Source organism: Ranitomeya variabilis, chromosome 7, assembly GCF_051348905.1.
Source record: "Ranitomeya variabilis isolate aRanVar5 chromosome 7, aRanVar5.hap1, whole genome shotgun sequence".
NCBI classification, from domain to species: domain Eukaryota; kingdom Metazoa; phylum Chordata; class Amphibia; order Anura; family Dendrobatidae; genus Ranitomeya; species Ranitomeya variabilis.
The window spans coordinates 97,784,406-97,803,646 of NC_135238.1; the positions used below are offsets into that span (position 1 = coordinate 97,784,406).

At 44.5% G+C, this 19,241-nt stretch overlaps 1 protein-coding gene and 1 long non-coding RNA gene across 6 annotated transcripts in view; one reads left to right on the forward strand and one right to left on the reverse strand.

Moving 5' to 3' along the window:
• Positions 1 to 19,241, reverse strand: part of SLC29A4 (solute carrier family 29 member 4) — an 831,354-nt gene that overhangs the window by 349,085 nt on the left and 463,028 nt on the right. The window lies entirely within an intron of this gene.
• The window catches only part of LOC143786326 (uncharacterized), a 339,456-nt gene continuing 334,188 nt past the window's right edge, over positions 13,974 to 19,241 (forward strand). The window contains exon 1 of the long non-coding RNA XR_013218263.1: positions 13,974 to 14,036. This is a non-coding gene — a long non-coding RNA (uncharacterized LOC143786326). The remainder of the gene's footprint in view (positions 14,037 to 19,241) is intronic.

A 19,241-nucleotide genomic window follows, 5' to 3' on the forward strand; every position in this document is an offset into this window, starting at 1 on the left:
ACAAATGGGTTCTGGGCATCAGAACTGGCATCAAAGGGGGCAAATTGCACATTTTCACATATTTGAATAAGTAACAGCTATTTTTAAGGGGTTAAATGCCTTTGTGCCACTGATTTAACACCTGATTTACATATTTAATGATGCCCCACATGAAATCCATGTCACTGCAGCCTGGCACAAATGGGTTCTGGGCATCAGAACTGGCATCAAAATGGGCAAATCGTACATTTTCACATATTTGAATAAGTAACAGCTATTTTTAAGGGGTTAAATGCCTTTGTGCCACTGATTTAACACCTGATTTACATACCTACTGATGCCCCACATGAAATCCTTGTCACTCCAGCCTGGCACAAATGGGTTCTGGGCATCAGAACTGGCATCAAAGTGGGCAAATTGCACATTTTCACAGATTTGAATAAGTAACAGCTATTTTTAAGGGGTTAAATGCCTTTGTGCCACTAATCTAACACCTGATTTACATACCTACTGATGCCCCACATGAAATCCATGTCACTGCAGCCTGGCACAAATGGGTTCTGGGCATCAGAACTGGCATCAAAGTGGGCAAACAGCGCATTTTCACAGATTTGAATAAGTAACTGATGTTTTTAAGGGGTTAAATGCCTTTGGGCCACTGATCTGACACTCAAAATACACAGACAGTGATGCCCTGCATCAAACCCAGGTCTCTCCCGCCTGGCCCAAATGGGTTCTGGGCACCAGGACTGGCATCAAAGTGGGCAAACAGCCCATTTTCACAGATTTGAATAAGTAACTGATGTTTTTAAGGGGTTAATTACCTTTGGGCCACTGATCTGACACTTAAAATACACAGAAAGTGATGCCCTGCATCAAACACAGGTCTCTCCAGCCTTGGCCAAATGGGTTCTGGGCACCAGAACTGGCATCAAAGTGGGCAAACAGCCCATTTTCACAGATTTGAATAAGTAACTGATGTTTTTTAAGGGGTTAAATGCCTTTGGGTCACTAATACGACACTTAAAATACACAGACAGTGATGCCCTGCATCAAACCCAGGTCTCTCCAGCCTGGCCCAAATGGGTTCTGGGCACCAGAACTGGCATCAAAGTGGGCAAACAGCCCATTTTCACAGATTTGAATAAGTAACTGATGTTTTTAAGGGGTTAAATGCCTTTGGGCCACTAATACGACACTTAAAATACACAGACAGTGATGCCCTGCATCAAACCCAGGTCCCTTCAGCCTGGCCCAAATGGGTTCTGGGCACCAGAACTGGCATCAAAGTGGGCAAACAGCCCATTTTCGCAGATTTGAATAAGTAACTGATGTTTTTAAGGGGTTAAATGCCTTTGGGCCACTGATCTGACACTTAAAATACACAGACAGTGATGCCCTGCATCAAACCCAGGTCTCTCCCGCCTGGCCCAAATGGGTTCTGGGCACCAGAACTGGCATCAAAGTGGGCAAACAGCCCATTTTCACAGATTTGAATAAGTAACTGATGTTTTTAAGGGGTTAATTACCTTTGGGCCACTGATCTGACACTTAAAATACACAGAAAGTGATGCCCTGCATCAAACACAGGTCTCTCCAGCCTTGGCCAAATGGGTTCTGGGCACCAGAACTGGCATCAAAGTGGGCAAACAGCCCATTTTCACAGATTTGAATAAGTAACTGATGTTTTTTAAGGGGTTAAATGCCTTTGGGTCACTAATACGACACTTAAAATACACAGACAGTGATGCCCTGCATCAAACCCAGGTCTCTCCAGCCTGGCCCAAATGGGTTCTGGGCACCAGAACTGGCATCAAAGTGGGCAAACAGCCCATTTTCACAGATTTGAATAAGTAACTGATGTTTTTAAGGGGTTAAATGCCTTTGGGCCACTAATACGACACTTAAAATACACAGACAGTGATGCCCTGCATCAAACCCAGGTCTCTCCAGCCTGGCCCAAATGGGTTCTGGGCACCAGAACTGGCATCAAAGGGGGCAAACAGCCCATTTTCACAGATTTGAATAAGTAACTGATGTTTTTAAGGGGTTAAATGCCTTTGGGCCACTAATACGACACTTAAAATACACAGACAGTGATGCCCTGCATCAAACCCAGGTCTCTTCAGCCTGGCCCAAATGGCTTCTGGGCACCAGAACTGGCATCAAAGTGGGCAAACAGCCCATTTTCACAGATTTGAATAAGTAACTGATGTTTTTAAGGGGTTAAATGCCTTTGGGCCACTAATACGACACTTAAAATACACAGACAGTGATGCCCTGCATCAAACCCAGGTCTCTCCAGCCTGGCCCAAATGGGTTCTGGGCACCAGAACTGGCATCAAAGGGGGCAAACAGCCCATTTTCACAGATTTGAATAAGTAACTGATGTTTTTAAGGGGTTAAATGCCTTTGGGCCACTAATACGACACTTAAAATACACAGACAGTGATGCCCTGCATCAAACCCAGGTCTCTCCAGCCTGGCCCAAATGGCTTCTGGGCACCAGAACTGGCATCAAAGTGGGCAAACAGCCCATTTTCACAGATTTGAATAAGTAACTGATGTTTTTAAGGGGTTAAATGCCTTTGGGCCACTAATACGACACTTAAAATACACAGACAGTGATGCCCTGCATCAAACCCAGGTCTCTCCAGCCTGGCCCAAATGGCTTCTGGGCACCAGAACTGGCATCAAAGTGGGCAAACAGCCCATTTTCACAGATTTGAATAAGTAACTGATGTTTTTAAGGGGTTAAATGCCTTTGGGCCACTAATACGACACTTAAAATACACAGACAGTGATGCCCTGCATCAAACCCAGGTCTCTCCAGCCTGGCCCAAATGGCTTCTGGGCACCAGAACTGGCATCAAAGTGGGCAAACAGCCCATTTTCACAGATTTGAATAAGTAAGTGGTGTTTTTAAGGGGTTAAATTCCTTTGTGCCACTGATACCAGAGTGCATACATATAGAACAGGGAGCCCCACAATAAAACCAGGTCTCTTCAGCCTGGCCCTAATTAGTTCTGGGCATCAGAACTGTCATCAAACTGGGCAAACAGCCAATTTTAACAGATTTGAATAGGGACCTGCTGTTTTTAAGGGGTTAAATGGCTTTGGGCCACTGATCTGACACTTAAAATACACAAATAGCGATGCCCTGCATCAAACCCAGGTCCCTCCAGCCTAGCCCAAATGGGTTCTGGGCACCAGAATTAGCATCAAAGTGGGCAAATATAGTGGGTTGGTGTCGGGAATGCCTTGGTTACAGCATCAAAACCCTGTTATTAACTGGGTTACTGAGGAAATTGTTCAATGGTCCTTATCTAAGTCCTTGAAGTGTGTATCTGTGTTGTCTGTCGGTCTGGAAGCTATTCCGGAGTATCTGAAGGTCTTTGAAGACGTGTTCTCTGAAAGCGAGGCTGAGGTTCTACCGCCACATCCATCTTTTAATTGTGCCATCAATTTAATCTGTCTTGTCCTGAGCGGCTGGCCATGAAGGAGTATATTGCCGAGAGTCTTCGTAAGGGGCATATCCGCCCTTATGTTTCTCCTATGGCAGCTGGCTTTTTCTTTGTAAAGAAAAAAGATGGTGGTTTGAGTCCTTGCCTCGACTTTCGGGAACTCAACAAAATCACTGTGAGAAACACTTACCCACTTCCTCTCATTCCTGACTTGTGTAACCAGTTGTCTGGGGCCAAATGATTTTCAAAGTTGGATTTGTGGGGAGCCTATAATTGGATAAGTGTTTGAGAGGGAGACGAGTGGAAGACGGCGTTTCTCACGTGAGAAGTTCTTTTTGAGAATCTTTTTACGTCCTTCGGGCTAACAAACACCCCTGGCCATTTTTCAAAATTTTATTAATATTGTGTTTGCTGATCTGATCGGTCACTTTGCGATTATTTACCTTGACGACATCTTGGTTTACTCCCCTGACAGTGAAACCCATTTTCACTATTCGCGTACTGTCCTTCATAGACTCAGGGAAAAACTACTTTTTTCAAAATTTGAAATGTTAATTTTTTGTACAGGAGTTATCATTTTTGGGTTTGATTGTTTCCAATGAGGGGTTTCACATGGATCCCAAGAAGGTGCAGGCTATTAGTGATTGGGTTCAGCCCCGTGACTTGAAGGGTTTGCAACTAGTGATGAGTGAGTATACTCGTTACTTGGGTTTTCCCGAGCACACTCGGGTGGTCTCCAAGTATTTATGTCTGATCAGAGATTTAGTTTTCCTTGCCGCAGCTGCATGATTTACAGCTACTAGACAGCTTGATTACATGTGGGGATTCCCTGGCAAACAGGCAACCCCCACATGTACTCAGGCTGGCTAGCAGCCATACATTATGCAGCTGCATCAACAAAAACTAAATCTCTGAGCAGTCACAAATACTCGGGAGACCACCCGAGCGTGCTCGGGAAAGCCCGAGCAACGAGTATACTCGCTCATCACTATTTGCAACGCTTCTTGGGATTTGCAAACTACTATCGAAAGTTCATCAAGTGTTTTTTGCAGGTAGTTAATAGTGATGAGCGAATATACTTGTTGCTCGGGAAATCTCCGAGTATTTGTGACTGCTCAGAGATTTAGTTTTTGTTGACGCAGCTGCATGATTTATGGCAATTATGGCACTTAGCCTCTCTCTTCCCACTGCCCTGTAGCGGTGGCAATGGGGTAATAGTTGGGTGGTTGATGTGACCTTTGAATTGTAAGGTCACATCAAGCCCGGCTTAGTAATGGAGAGGTGTCAATAAGACAGCTATCCATTACTAATCCTATAGATCTCCTGTAATGAATAAAAAAAAAAAAAACAACAATATACCTGTCCGTTGTTCTGTCCCACGCAGTAATCCATATCTGGGGAAAATACAGTTTGCAACCAGGACTGTGCTAAGATGCTACCAGCCCAGCTGCAAACTACTGGGGAATGAGGAGATGCTGCCAGCGCAGCCTCAGTGACTAGCGGTGAAGTCACTGAGTCTACCCTCCCTGCTTGCCTGACCCGCGCTGAACTCTGGAGCGTGGGAAAATGCCAGTTCATTTTCCCACGCTGCAGAGTTCATTGCAGTTCAAGCCGGAAGGGAGGGCAGACTATGTGACATCAGCACTAGTCTCTGTAGCTGCACTGGCAGCATCTCCTCATTCCCCAGTAGTTTGCAGCCATGGCGGTTGCATTTCAGCACCGCTCCTAGTTGCAAACTGTATTTTCCCCAGATATTGATTACTGCGTGGGACAGAACGACTGACAGGTATGGTATATTGTTGGGTTTTTGTTTTTGTTTTTTTTTAATTACAGGAGAACAAGGGCATTGTATGTATTAGCTGCATAATAAGGATGAAAAACTGTGTTCAGTGTTTTATTTCATTAAAAGACTTTATCCTGGCTGCATCTTTATTGAACCTGTAACAACTATAGGATTAGCAATGGATAGGTGTCTTCTTGACACTTCTCCATTACTAAGCCGGGCTTGATGTGACCTTACAATATAAAGGTCACATCAACCCCCAAACTATTACCCTATATACCACCGATACAGGGCAGCGGGAAGAGAGAGGCTAAGTGCTGAAATTGGTGAATCTTAAAAATGCGACATTTCTGGGGAGGCTGAGAGCTAGTGTTTGTAGCCATGAGGGGTCAATATCCATGGCCCCTTCCTAGGCTATGAATATCAGCCCGCAGCTGTCTGCATAGCTTTTTCTGGAATTTAATTATAAGGGTACCCCATGTCATTTTTGGGGGGCCACCCTATTTTAATAGCCAGTAAACACTAAAAATACAGCTGTGGGCTCATATTCATAGCCTGGGGAGATCCATGGGTATTAACCCCTTCTTAGGCTATAAACATTGGCCTCCAGTCGCTGGCTTTCCCTCTCTGGATTGGAAAATTATGCGGGAGCCCGCAACATTTTTTCCCCCCAAAATAATCTTTTATTAATTACATACATGTCCTCTAATTTGCACACACACTATACTAATTGTATTGATCACTGACATATACAGTACATATCTAACTATTCTGCATCTACTTAGTGTATGTAAACCATGTCTTCTATCCTGTCGGCTCCAGCAGTGATTTTAGAGAGGCTGACAAATGAATTACCGGCTATTCTTCTATGTATCTCTCTCTGCAATATAAAGACTATATATATACAGTGTATATATATATATATATATATATATATATATATATATATATATAACCATATGCAAGAAGAAAGAGAAGGCACTCACCGATCTAAATTTCCCAACTTTATTTCATCTTAATGTTAAAAAAATTCCATGGCCGGGGGAGTGAGGAGCGGAGTTCTTGTGAGCAGGGATAGACGACGGCCGTTTGTGCTTGCGCTTCCACAGGTCAGTATTTTTTTAACATGAAGATGAAATAAAGTTGGGAATTTTAGATCGGTGAGTGCCTTCTCTTTCTTCTTGCATATGGTCATGGATTTTCGTGTATTTTCAGAAGAGCACCTATGATCTTGATGCATGGCTGATGCTAGGACTATTATTCATTAATACCTGAACCCAAAATTTTTGAATAACCTCGTTTCACAGACAGTGCCGTTCGTTTTTGGTCTTCTTGGCGTTAGATATATATATATATATATATATATATATATATATATATATATACGCACACCCACTAGCTATTGAACCTGTTCTACGCCCGGGTGGCGAGCATTTATATTGGTATATGGTCTCCATCCTGGTATGCGCCTCTTCCATCCTGCCCCCTAATCTTGTCATGTGCTGCTACCATCTTGCACCCCCATCCTGTCATACGCTGCTCCCATCCTGCGCCCCCTTCCTGTCATGTGCAGCCCCATCCTGCGCCCTCATCCTGTTTTGTGCGCCTCCATCTTGTCATGTGCTACTCTTTTCCTGTGCCCTCATCCTGTCATGTGCTGCTCCCATCCTGCGCCCCCATCCTGTCATGTGCTGCTTTCATCCTGCGCCCCATCCTGTCATGTGCTGCTCCCATTCTGCGCCCCCATTCTGTAATATGCTGCTCCCATCCTGCGCCCCCATTCTGTCATGTGCTGCAACCATTCTGCGCCCCCATTCTGTCATGTGCTGCTCCCATCCTGTGCCCCCATTCTGTCATGTGCTGCTCCCATCCTGCGCCCCATTCTGTAATGTGCTGCACCTATTCTGCGCCCCCATTCTGTCATGTGCTGCTCCCATCGTTGATGGCCCCCATAAGATGCTCCATAGCATAATATGCCCCGTATGCTGATGCTGCGATTTAAAAAAAAAAAATGACAGACTCACCTCTCGTCGCTGGGCGCCGAGTGCCTAAGCAGGCGGGAACACCAGCGCACTATGGGGGTCAGGTGCTGGAGTCGCCGCTGGCTAAGGCCCCCGGTGTAACAGCGTGTCCCTCCCCCGGCCTGTGTCCCTGGACTGCTATGTAATCAGGCTTGAGTCAACAACCAGAAGGGGGAGCTTTCCCTCATGGAGGGATGGATCCCAGGACACAGAACAATAGACTCATGTGTTGGCTGATTCTATTGTGTGGTGACTTGCGAAGGGCTGGGATCGTATGCTGAGGCGAGATCCTGGTGCCCGTGTGTGGAGGATTAAAAGCTGCCACGTGGAATGGTGTTGTGTCCCTCATCTGCTGGACCCAGTAAACCCATCCCAGGATTATTTTTCTTTTCCCTGGCTTCGGATTGCCAGGTGGCGCCCCCGGATCTGCTCCCTTTGTGTGGACTCATTGTAGACTAATTACGGACGCTGCAGAATTACTTTGATTTGTGTTGTCCCAGTTCCCTGTTCCGATAAATTTTATTGGATTGATTACTGGCGTGGTGTCTCTTCCTGCTCTGTCGCATGCCCCGTCACACCCGGCACTTGCGATATTCACCTGTCCCTGTTCCACCGCCGCGCGCCACTCTGTCATCCGTGTCCTCTGGCTGTGACTGTTGAGGCAGGGGGCGCGCACTGACCACGTCATCGCGCCCTATGACCTGAACGTCACAGCCAGAGGATGCGGAAGACCCGGCGGTGGAACGGGGACAGGTGAATATAGCATGGCTCACCCTCCCCCTTCATACTCACCCTCCTGGTGCGTCTCTGCTTCTCCGTTGGAGATAGCGGTATGCGTTCAGTGCTTACTCATACCGCGATCTCCTGGGCCACAATCCTCCTCCCCGGATGCGTCACACTGTGGGATCCAGACTTTGCAGACGCGTCACGCTTGCGCAGTCTATAAAGGCTTTGGACAGAGTGACACTATCAGCGTTATAATATATATATATATATATATATATACAATGGTGTTCAAAAGTCCTGCATAGGCGTGAAGAAAACTATATGTTTCATACTTCTGCATCTCTACAGTGAAACTGGTGGGACATATATGTTTTTGTAATCCCTCATCGTATGCCATACTCCTTTTTGAATGTCCCAAGTGTATAAATTGTTATGGTATGCGCATTTTTGATAATTTTTTTTACAGCATAACCATACCTACACCAGTACAGTGTGTAGAATGGTGAACAGGTTTCTAAGTTCATTAACTTCCAATGCAAGTTCACACAGACTTAAATTTAACTTTTTAAGATTTATTATTTTTTATTTAATTCAGAGTCCTGAAAAGGGCCTTTAGAGTGCATCTTTAGCTTCTAATACTTTATTGGCCAGCCTTTGCTCTTGAGCACCAGCTTGCATCTCTGTGGCATTGAGTGAACAAGCTTCTGCAGATGTTCACGAGTGATGATGTGGTTCCAGGCCTGTATCAGAGCCTCAATCAACTCACTCTTGGTCCTTGGCTGTTTTCTAGATATCTCTAATGATACCTTGTGCCACAAATTTTCAATTGGATTGAGGTCCGGGGACTGAGCTGGCCAGTCAATAGTAGCCACCTTGTTCTTTTTTTTCCTTTCCGTTACTGTCTTAGCTCTGTGACAAGGAGCATTATCATCCTGGAAGATGTAATCCCCTGAAAAGAGGTGTTGAGCAGAAGGAAGTATTTTCTTATTAAGGATGTCTATGTATTTTTTTGCATTAACCATACCCTCCACAATATGAAGCCTTCCAACACCATTGGCTGCCATACAGCCCCAGACCATTACTTTCATCGGATGTTTCACAGAGAAGCTCAAACACTCTGGCTTGTACTCTTCATGTGGGAACCTTCTCACATAAGACTTGCCATAATTTCCTAAAATGCAAAAAGTGCTTTCATCACTAAATAGCACTTTTTCCCACTCCTCCTTCCTCCATTTTAAATATTTCAATGCCCACAGTTTTTGCCTTTGTCTTTGTATGGATGTCATCAATGGCTTCTTTCGGGCCTTGCACCCTCTCAATCCTGCTTCCAAACATCTCTTCCTAACAGTTGATGTTGCTACCTCAATATTGCACTTTTCTTGCCATTCTCGCAGAAGCTGAGGAGAGGTGAGTTTTCGATTGGCAAGGGATGTTCTTATCAGTACTCTATCCTCCCTTTTAGTTGACTTTCTGGGCCGACCAGATCTGGGCCTGTCCTGGGTAATTCCAAGCTGCTTATGTTTCTGCAAAATTCTTACGACTGTACTCTGATTACAGCCGACCTTCCTTGCGATCTGGGGGCCAGTATAACCCTCTTCATGTAGCACCACAACTCGCACACGATCCTCCGCTGACAAAAATCTGAAGGCTCCCATCATAAAACTCTACAGTATGATTCACTAGATAGACCAACAGATAAAACAAACAAACAAAGCAGCAGATGGGATGTAATGTGATTGGCTGCCATATCCAGGTTATGATTGGTCACAAGAACCTCATCTGTGATTGGCTAATTTTGGATCTGAAGCTGTACAATATTTAGTTGTGCTTTCAATTCCCATATTGTTGCAATAATATCAGGCAAAACTGCTTCAAAAGCTAAAAATATTACAGGGAGAGAATGCAAAATTGTATTCTGAACAAAACCATATATAATATGTCATATTAGCATTGAAGATATTCGACAGAAAACGTTTAAAACTTGAAAAATCAATTTATCCTATACCTATGCAGGACTTTTGAACACCACTGTATATATATACTGTATATATGTATACACACACACACACCACACATTTATTCTATGTGTATATCTCTATTCTATCGTAATCTAACCTGTCACTCTGATTAAAATGTACGTGGCTGATCATTTGCCGGCTTTTAATCTATCTATCTATCTAGAATATATATATACATTTTGAAGAATATTACGTTTTAAAACTATGTGTAAATGATTAATAACATTTCTGTATGTAAAATCTCATGTTAAAATCGCACTGCAGTCGGATGTAGATCGGGTGTTAGGTGTGAAAAGTCAGATTGTACTCGCACAAAAAACGCCTGACACTCACATGACACTTGCATTACACTCGTCAGACTTTCCTAGTGTGTAAATCGCTCGTGTGTCTCCAGCCTGTGTATGTCATAGTGGTGTGAGATCAGTGGCCAAGGTCATTTAACCCCTTAAAATTCAGTTACTTATTCAAATCATTAAAATCAATGCCAACTTTGATGCCAATTCTCACGGCCAGAACCCATTTGGGAAAAGCTAAAGTGACATGAATTTCATGCAGGGCATCAAAATGCATGTAATAATGGTGTCAGATCAGTGGCCCAAAGGCATTTAACCTCTTAAAAAATCACTTACTTATTCAAATATGTGAAAATGGGCTGTTTGCCCACTTTGATGCCAGTTCTGATGCCCAGTACCCATTTGGGCCAGGCTAAAGGGACCTGAGTTTGATGCAGGGCATCACTATCTGTGAATTGTAATCGTCAGATCAGTGGCCCAAAGTCATTTAACCCCTTGAAAACACCAGTTGCTTATTCAAATCTGTGAAAATGGGCTGTTTGCCGACTTTGATGCCAATTCTGGTGCCCAAAACCCATTTGGGCCATGCTGAAGGGACCTGGGTTTGATGCAGGGCATCACTTTCTGTGTATCTTAAGTGTCAGATCAGGGGCCTAAAGGCATTTAACCCCTTAAAAACATCAGTTACTTATTCAAATCTGCGAGAATGGGCTGTTTGCCCACTTTGATGCCAATTCTGGTGCCCAGAACGCATTTGGGCCAGGCTGGAGGAACCTTGGTTTGATGCAGGGCATCACTGTCTGTGTATTTTAAGTGTTGTATCAGTGGCCCAAAGGCATTTAACCCCTTAAAAACATCAGTTACTTATTCAAATCCGTGAAAATGGGCTGTTTACCCACTTTGATGCCAGTTCTGATGCCCAGAACCCATTTGGGCCAGGCTGAAGAGACCTGTTTTTGATGTGGGGCTCCCTGTTTTATATGTATGCACTGTGGTATCAGTGGCCCAAAGGCATTTAACCCCTTAAAAACATCAGTTACTTATTCAAATCTGCGAGAATGGGCTGTTTGCCCACTTTGATGCCAATTCTGGTGCCCAGAACGCATTTGGGCCATGCTGAAGGGACCTGGGTTTGATGCAGGGCATCACTGTCTGTGTATTTTAAGTGTTGTATCAGTGGCCCAAAGGCATTTAACCCCTTAAAAACATCAGTTACTTATTCAAATCCGTGAAAATGGGCTGTTTACCCACTTTGATGCCAGTTCTGATGCCCAGAACCCATTTGGGCCAGGCTGAAGAGACCTGTTTTTGATGTGGGGCTCCCTGTTTTATATGTATGCACTGTGGTATCAGTGGCCCAAAGGCATTTAACCCCTTAAAAACATCAGTTACTTATTCAAATCTGCGAAAATGGGCTGTTTGCCTAAATTGATGCCAGTTCTGATGCCCAGAAAACATTTGGGCCAGGCTGAAGGGACCTGGGTTTGATGCAGGGCATCACTTTCTGTGTATTTTAAGTGTCAGATCAGTGGCCCAAAGGCAATTAACCCTTTAAAAACATCAGTTACTTATTCAAATCTGTGAAAATGGGCGATTTGAGTACTTTGATGCCAGTTTTGATGCCCAGAACCCATTTGTGCCAGTCTGTATTGACATGCATTTCATGTGGGGCATCATTAGGTATGTTAATCAGGTGTTAAATCAGTGGCACAAAGGCATTTAACCTCTTAAAAATAGCTGTTACTTATTCAAATCTGTGAAAATGGGTGATTTGTCCACTTTGATGCCAGTTTTGATGCCCAGAACCCATTTGTGCCAGGCTGGAGTGACATGGATTTCATGTGGGGCATCAGTAGGTATGTAAATCAGGTGTTAGATTAGTGGCACAAAGGCATTTAACCCCTTAAAAATAGCTGTTACTTATTCAAATCTGTGAAAATGTGCAATTTGCCCACTTTTATGCCAGTTCTGATGCCCAGAACCCATTTGTGCCAGGCTGGAGTGACATGGATTTCATGTGGGGCATCAGTAGGTATGTAAATCAGGTGTTAGATTAGTGGCACAAAGGCATTTAACCTCTTAAAAATAGCTGTTACTTATTCAAATCTGTGAAAATGTGCAATTTGCCCACTTTGATGTCAGTTTTGATGCCCAGAACCCATTTGTGCCAGGCTGGAGTGACATGGATTTCATGTGGGGCATCAGTAGGTATGTAAATCAGGTGTTAGATTAGTGGCACAAAGGCATTTAACCTCTTAAAAATAGCTGTTACTTATTCAAATCTGTGAAAATGGGCGATTTGACCACTTTGATGCCAGTTTTGATGCCCAGAACCCATTTGTGCCAGGCTGGAGTGACATGGATTTCATGTGGGGCATCAGTAGGTATGTAAATCAGGTGTTATATCAGTGGCACAAAGGCATTTAACCTCTTAAAAATAGCTGTTACTTATTCAAATCTGTGAAAATGGGCGATTTGCCCACTTTGATGCCAGTTTTGATGCCCAGAACCCATTTGTGCCAGGCTGGAGTGACATGGATTTCATGTGGGGCATCAGTAGGTATGTAAATCAGGTGTTATATCAGTGGCACAAAGGCATTTAACCCCTTAAAAATAGCTGTTACTTATTCAAATCTGTGAAAATGTGCAATTTGCCCACTTTGATGCCAGTTCTGATGCCCAGAACCCATTTGTGCCAGGCTGGAGTGACAAGGATTTCATGTGGGGCATCAGTAGGTATGTAAATCAGGTGTTAAATCAGTGGCACAAAGGCATTTAACCCCTTAAAAATAGCTGTTACTTATTCAAATAAGTGAATATGTACGATTTGCCCACTTTGATGCCAGTTCTGATGCCCAGAACCCATTTGTGCCAGGCTGCAGTGACATGGATTTCATGTGGGGCATCATTAAATATGTAAATCAGGTGTTAAATCAGTGGCACAAAGGCATTTAACCCCTTAAAAATAGCTGTTACTTATTCAAATCTGTGAAAATGTGCAATTTGCCCCCTTTGATGCCAGTTCTGATGCCCAGAACCCATTTGTGCCAGGCTGCAGTGACATGGATTTCATGTGGGGCATCAGTAGGTATGTAAATCAGGTGTTAGATTAGTGGCACAAAGGCATTTAACCTCTTAAAAATAGCTGTTACTTATTCAAATCTGTGAAAATGTGCAATTTGCCCACTTTGATGTCAGTTTTGATGCCCAGAACCCATTTGTGCCAGGCTGGAGTGACATGGATTTCATGTGGGGCATCAGTAGGTATGTAAATCAGGTGTTAGATCAGTGGCACAAAGGCATTTAACCCCTTCAATACCATACCTCAGTGCCCACTTTGATGCCCATTTTTGTGCCAGCCTTCTAAATTTTGTATCTGTTTTTAAGTGTATTCACAAGAGGACACATGACCGCATATTATTATATACTCAGAATGGTTTATTTTTATACAAAAACCTGAAAAAAACAGAAAATAAAAAATAGCCGAATAAGAAACTGCTGAATAAGAAACCAACTTCAGCCCGAATAAGAAACTGAACGAATAAGAAACCAACTTCAGCATCGTGAGGGGGGCCCTGCTGGGTGGCTGCGGCGGGCAGGGAGAAATCCCTGCAGCTCGGCTGCCCAGCGATCTGTCTTCTTCCTGCTTTCTCTCACAGACTCACACAGACGCGCCACTGGATGACGTCATCATTCAGCGGCCGGCTGTGTCAGAGGAAGGCATGAGATGCTGCGGCAGAGCGCGAGGAGAGGTGAGAGCTGTGTGTATGTGAATGTGTGTGTGTGTGGCAGAGCGCGAGGAGAGGTGAGAGGTGTGTGTGTGTTAGCGTAGCTACCAGGGGGGCAGAGGGTGCGGTCACCCCGGGCCCTGTGCTCAGAGGGGCCCCCCTAGAGCTAAGCTACTCTTAACTATATTTGCCTGCTGTGCACGCAAATATAGTTAACCTCTGCGGTAGTGCAGGGAGACAATCTCCCTGCACTACCACGGTCTGTTCTGTAGAGGAGCATGTGTGGGACGCTGGGTGCTGGCAGTGTACCTGCTGCCTTCAGCATACTGCAGACACGCACACATTGCCGGCTGTGTGGTGTCTGCTGAAGAGACTTCAGGACGCTGCTTCTTCCCTGAGCCCTGCACAGAGAAGCAGGACAGGAGACAGGACGGAGTAGGAGCTCAGGCTGCAGGTGGCTGTATCCGGGCTGGTGGTGACTGCACTGTGCAGTGAGAAGGAGGCAGGACACTGCTCCCCTCCTGACAAGTCCTAAGATTCTTGCATCCGTTTTGCTCTCTGTCTCTCTCAATCTCTCTGTCAGTCTTTCTGTCTCTCACAGTCTCTGTCTCTCTCAGTCTCTCTGTCAGTGTTTCTGTCTCTATCTCTCACAGTCTGTCTCTCTCAATCTGTCAGTCTCACTGTCTCTCAGTCTCTGTCTCTCCCAGTATGTCAGTGTCTCTCAGTCTCTGTCTCTCTGTCTCTCTCAGTCTTTCTCTGTCAGTATCTCTCTCTGTGTCTCTCTCTCAGTCTCTCTGTCAGTCTGTCTCTCTGAGACTCTCTGTCAGTCTCTCTCTCTGTCTCGCTCCCTCTGTCAGTCTCTCTGTCTCAGTTGCGCCCTCTGTCTCGCTCTCTGTCTCAGTCTTTTGCTCTCTGTCTCTTTCTCGCTCAGTCTTGCTCTGTCTCGCTCTGTCTGTCTCTTTCAGTCACGCCCGCTCTGTCTCTGTGTCTCTCTGTCAGTCTCTCTCTGTCTCTGTCAGCCTCTGTCAGTCGTGCTTTCTCTATCTCGCACTCTCTGTCTCAGTCTGTCTCGCTCTCTGTGTCTGTCTCTGTCTCTCAGTCGCTCTGTCTCGCTCTGTCGTGCTCTCTCTGTCAGTCTCTGTCTCTCTCTCCCTCTCTCTCCGTCTTTCTCTGTCTCAGTCTGTCTGTCTCTATCTGTGTCTCTCAGTCTCTCTCTCTGTGTCTCTCAGTCTGTCACTCTATCTCTCTGTCTGTCTCTCTCTGTGTGTCTCAGTCTGTGTCTCTCAGTGTCTCACTCTGTCTCTCTATCTCTGTCTCAGTCTGTCTCTGTGTCTCTCTGTCGCTCTCTGTCTCACTCTCAGTCTCTCAGTCTGTCTGTCTCGAGCTCTCTGTGTCTTTCTCTCTGCCTCTCTCAGCATCTCTGTCTCTCTATCTCTTGCAATGTCGTCCTGTAGCCAGGGTCAGGGTCCTATCAGTCCAGTGTCTGTGTCCTCTCATATCAGTACATACAAGGTGACAAATATGAACATGCCATTTGTATAAACAATAAAAATCTTCATAAAGTTGAGGTGTATGTGCGGCTCAGTATTGGGTGGGTGTGTGTGTGTATCACACTGCAGGGGAATGTGCAGAGAAGTGAATGCTGTGTGTGTGTGGGGGTGGAGAAGAGGGCAATGATGGGGCTGACAGGGAGAGCAATGATGGGGATGGTGGAAAAGGAGAGGGCAATGATGGGGCTGACGGGGAGAGAGCAATGATGGGGATGGTGGAGGAGGAGGAGAGGGCAATGATGGGGCTGACGGGGAGAGGGCAATGATGGGGATGGTGGGGGAGGAGAAGGCAATGATGGGGCTGACGGGGAGCATATGTCCTTGGGGGGGGGGGCGCCAAAATGAATTTTTGCCCCGGGAGTCAGAAACCCTAGATACACCTCTGGCAAGGTGCAACACTGGAATCGCAGTGACACATTGCAACTCTGAATAAAACGATTTCCTACTGTTGCACAGCAACCTGTGACATCATGCAACGCAGCGTCAACTATGTTTCTAAATATATTGAATTTTTTTATGCTTGTGGCAAATTGCACATAACACACTTGCCATAGACTGCAATGCAAGTCACACAAGACAGGTGACTGGTTTGAAATTTTGGTGTTTTATTTAAACAAATCAAAGCTCTAAAATACTTGGGTGACAGTACATTGTGGACATGTTACACAAACGTTTCGGTTGACGTGACTTGTAGGAGAGCTGCTGTTGAACGACTCATGCCGCCGTTTATTCCCAGCCTTGTACTGATGATCTAATAGGTTCTAATACTTGGATAGGATATTCAAGATGACTACTAATGTTACTAATCCTAGCAGATTTTTTTTTATTTCCCTTCCTTTTAATTTTATTTGCAGAAAAATCTCACATTTTAATGTCATATATATTTTTTATGCCAATAAATTGTATTTTTAATTATTGTTACATAGATATGCTACAAATTTAAGATTGTATTTTAAATACAACTGCCGCGTTCAGGGCGTCAGGAGTGTTTGACGCCCATTTTTTCTATGTCCAACCCACCCTATATATGTGAGTAATACCATGTGGTTAGTATTGGCTATGCACCTGAGGAAGTGGAGAAGAAGTTCACGAAACGCGTAGTTTTATAGCCTTGAATAAAGGAAGCAAATCTTCTGAACTCTGTGGTTCCCTTGCTTGATTCTGGAGGAGCGCGGAATGGTCGTCATCTTGAATATCCTATCCAATACTTCATGAAGATCCGTCGCGGGTCCAGTGCAATCTGCAGCCTTCCCATCATACTCATTATATGTGTTGTGCATATGCACAACATGTAAAGGTGAGAATTTTACCTTACAGCAAACTAATTGTTAGTTTGGTAACTGCGCTATAGCGCCCCTCTCTTTACCGTTTTTAGGTTCTAGTACTTGTCAGACCCAGAGGCCATTGTTAGGCTTCCAAATGAAACAGCAACCCATCAGCACCCTGTGATTACTCTGTAGGGGTGGGGTGGTACAGATTGACTCAAAGGAGAGGGCTCTCATTCTATCAAAACACAACAAATGAAGTGGTTGTTTCTGAGGTGTTAAAGAGCTAGCTTGAGCTAGTTCTTGTCCCATGAATTGCAGCAGATACTTAGCTCTATATTACAGCGGTTGGGATGGTCACAACTACTATGCTTGCACCATCTCTTGGAGATTTATATGCATCCTGAAGCGAGAATTTACCCCCAGTGAGGGTGCATTTGCGTTAAACAATATTTTCTCTGAAACTCTTCAGCTTTTCAGAATTGGCTGTAGCAAGGCATCCTGGCCATGTTTTATGTAGCCTGAGGTCAGGCAGCATTAATCTCCTGACATGCTCACTTTAGTATTATTATTAGTAATAATAATGCATTTTTAAAAAAAAAAAAAGTCATCATATTCCACAGGATTTTAAAATGCGAGGGTACATGTTCTGACAAAATCATATAAGCGTCTTTATTGTATGTGCCTGTATATACACACGCTCAGGATTAGTATGGCAATAATGTCAGGTTTCTGCTCATACTTCTATACTCAGTACTATTTAAAAAATAAGAAAAAACACTGACAAATGTATAGAAAACCCTAGGGATAATTCACTGTACAAACCGGGCAAAGAAGAATGTATATTAATATACCTCAAACACCATACGTGTACTATGCCCCTTATAGAGACTTGGTCCTATTATGGCAGCAAATAGTAACATAAAAATAGCTAAATCAGGTTTTCTGACTAAAAGCACATTTATAACAGATGGAAATGGCAGAGCCATATTCCTTAGGTAGATGTGTATGAATAAATATGGTATACATCTTAATATATACTCACCTTGTAATGTCTTCACCTCCTGTTCCGTCCAGATGTGTCCGGATCTCAGAATTCCAAGCATAAGTTCAACGACCTCCATATTGTGACACCCAATTGAGACTGCTGGTGATACCAGCCTCTTGTGCGGTACCACCAGAGGAACACTGTCGCACCATACACACACACTGTATATGCCGTTCACACCACACACGTGCACACACTGTATACGCCGTTCACACCACACACACACATACTGTATACGCCGTACGCAGCCTCTTGCGTGATACAACCAGCAGAACACCGTCACGAACACACCGCCGCAGGGATCAGCCGAATGATTCACTGACTGCTGCCATCTTTGCACAGGAGGAGCACATGCGCAGTTTTAATGTGACCGCCGCTATCTGTCTGCACAAAGATGGCGGCGGTCTGATTTACTGCGCCTGCGCAAAGGTCAAGGTAGAGATGACATGAGAGAAGACAGCAGATGGGGAGAGAAAGCGCACAGGGTTGAGAGAGAAAGAGCACAGGGGGGAGACAGCTAAATCATAATATACCCCATAAAATAAATATTATTGTTAAATAGTTAAAATACCACCAACCTGTGGTCATACCATAGACACAAAACACACCATGAAAATTTGGTATAGGGATGAGTATTCTACAATGATTACTAAGCTGGTGCCTGCCTATCTGCAGGGGTTGGTGCCCTAGGGGAAGCGTTGTGGCGCCCCCGCTCCACGATGGCTGGCCCTGGGGTCCCTAAATAAGCCCTAATAGTCCAATTGGGTCCCTCTACCCAAATGTATTGCTAAAGGTACCCCTAACCACTATACATAGATCACTCCTATAAATAAGTAATACTAATCCCCACACCGTGCTATTAAAACAATAGAGAACATGTGAGAAGGCATAGGACGGCAATTAGATAGATGCAGCACAATGGCTATCAGTGTTGTACACAGTATGCTGTCATAGACACCTATATCTCGCATATCTCTAGCATTCCAATTTGCCCAGATAATCATATGAACACTAGTGCACCACATCAGATAGCTACGGTAATATCCTTTTATGCCATGCTATAGAGGTACTATCGTGAGTACACTGATAAATCCAAATCAAAGTTCAGATCAAAATAAAGTACTCATCTCAAATAAAGCATGCCGTCCGCCTCTCATAAACACCGCCTCAACGCGCTTCGCCCCTCTGGCTCATCAGGAGGCCCGATTCCATAACATGTATCCTGATGGTATATGATAGCTCTGAATACCGATGCACTAACCTCAGATTTAAGAGACTGAGTCAGACGGAACTCCGGAGCTGCCTCATTTTCCTGTTGTTTAACTGGAAGTCTGCCCCCCTGATGTCTCATGGGTAAAAAATACAG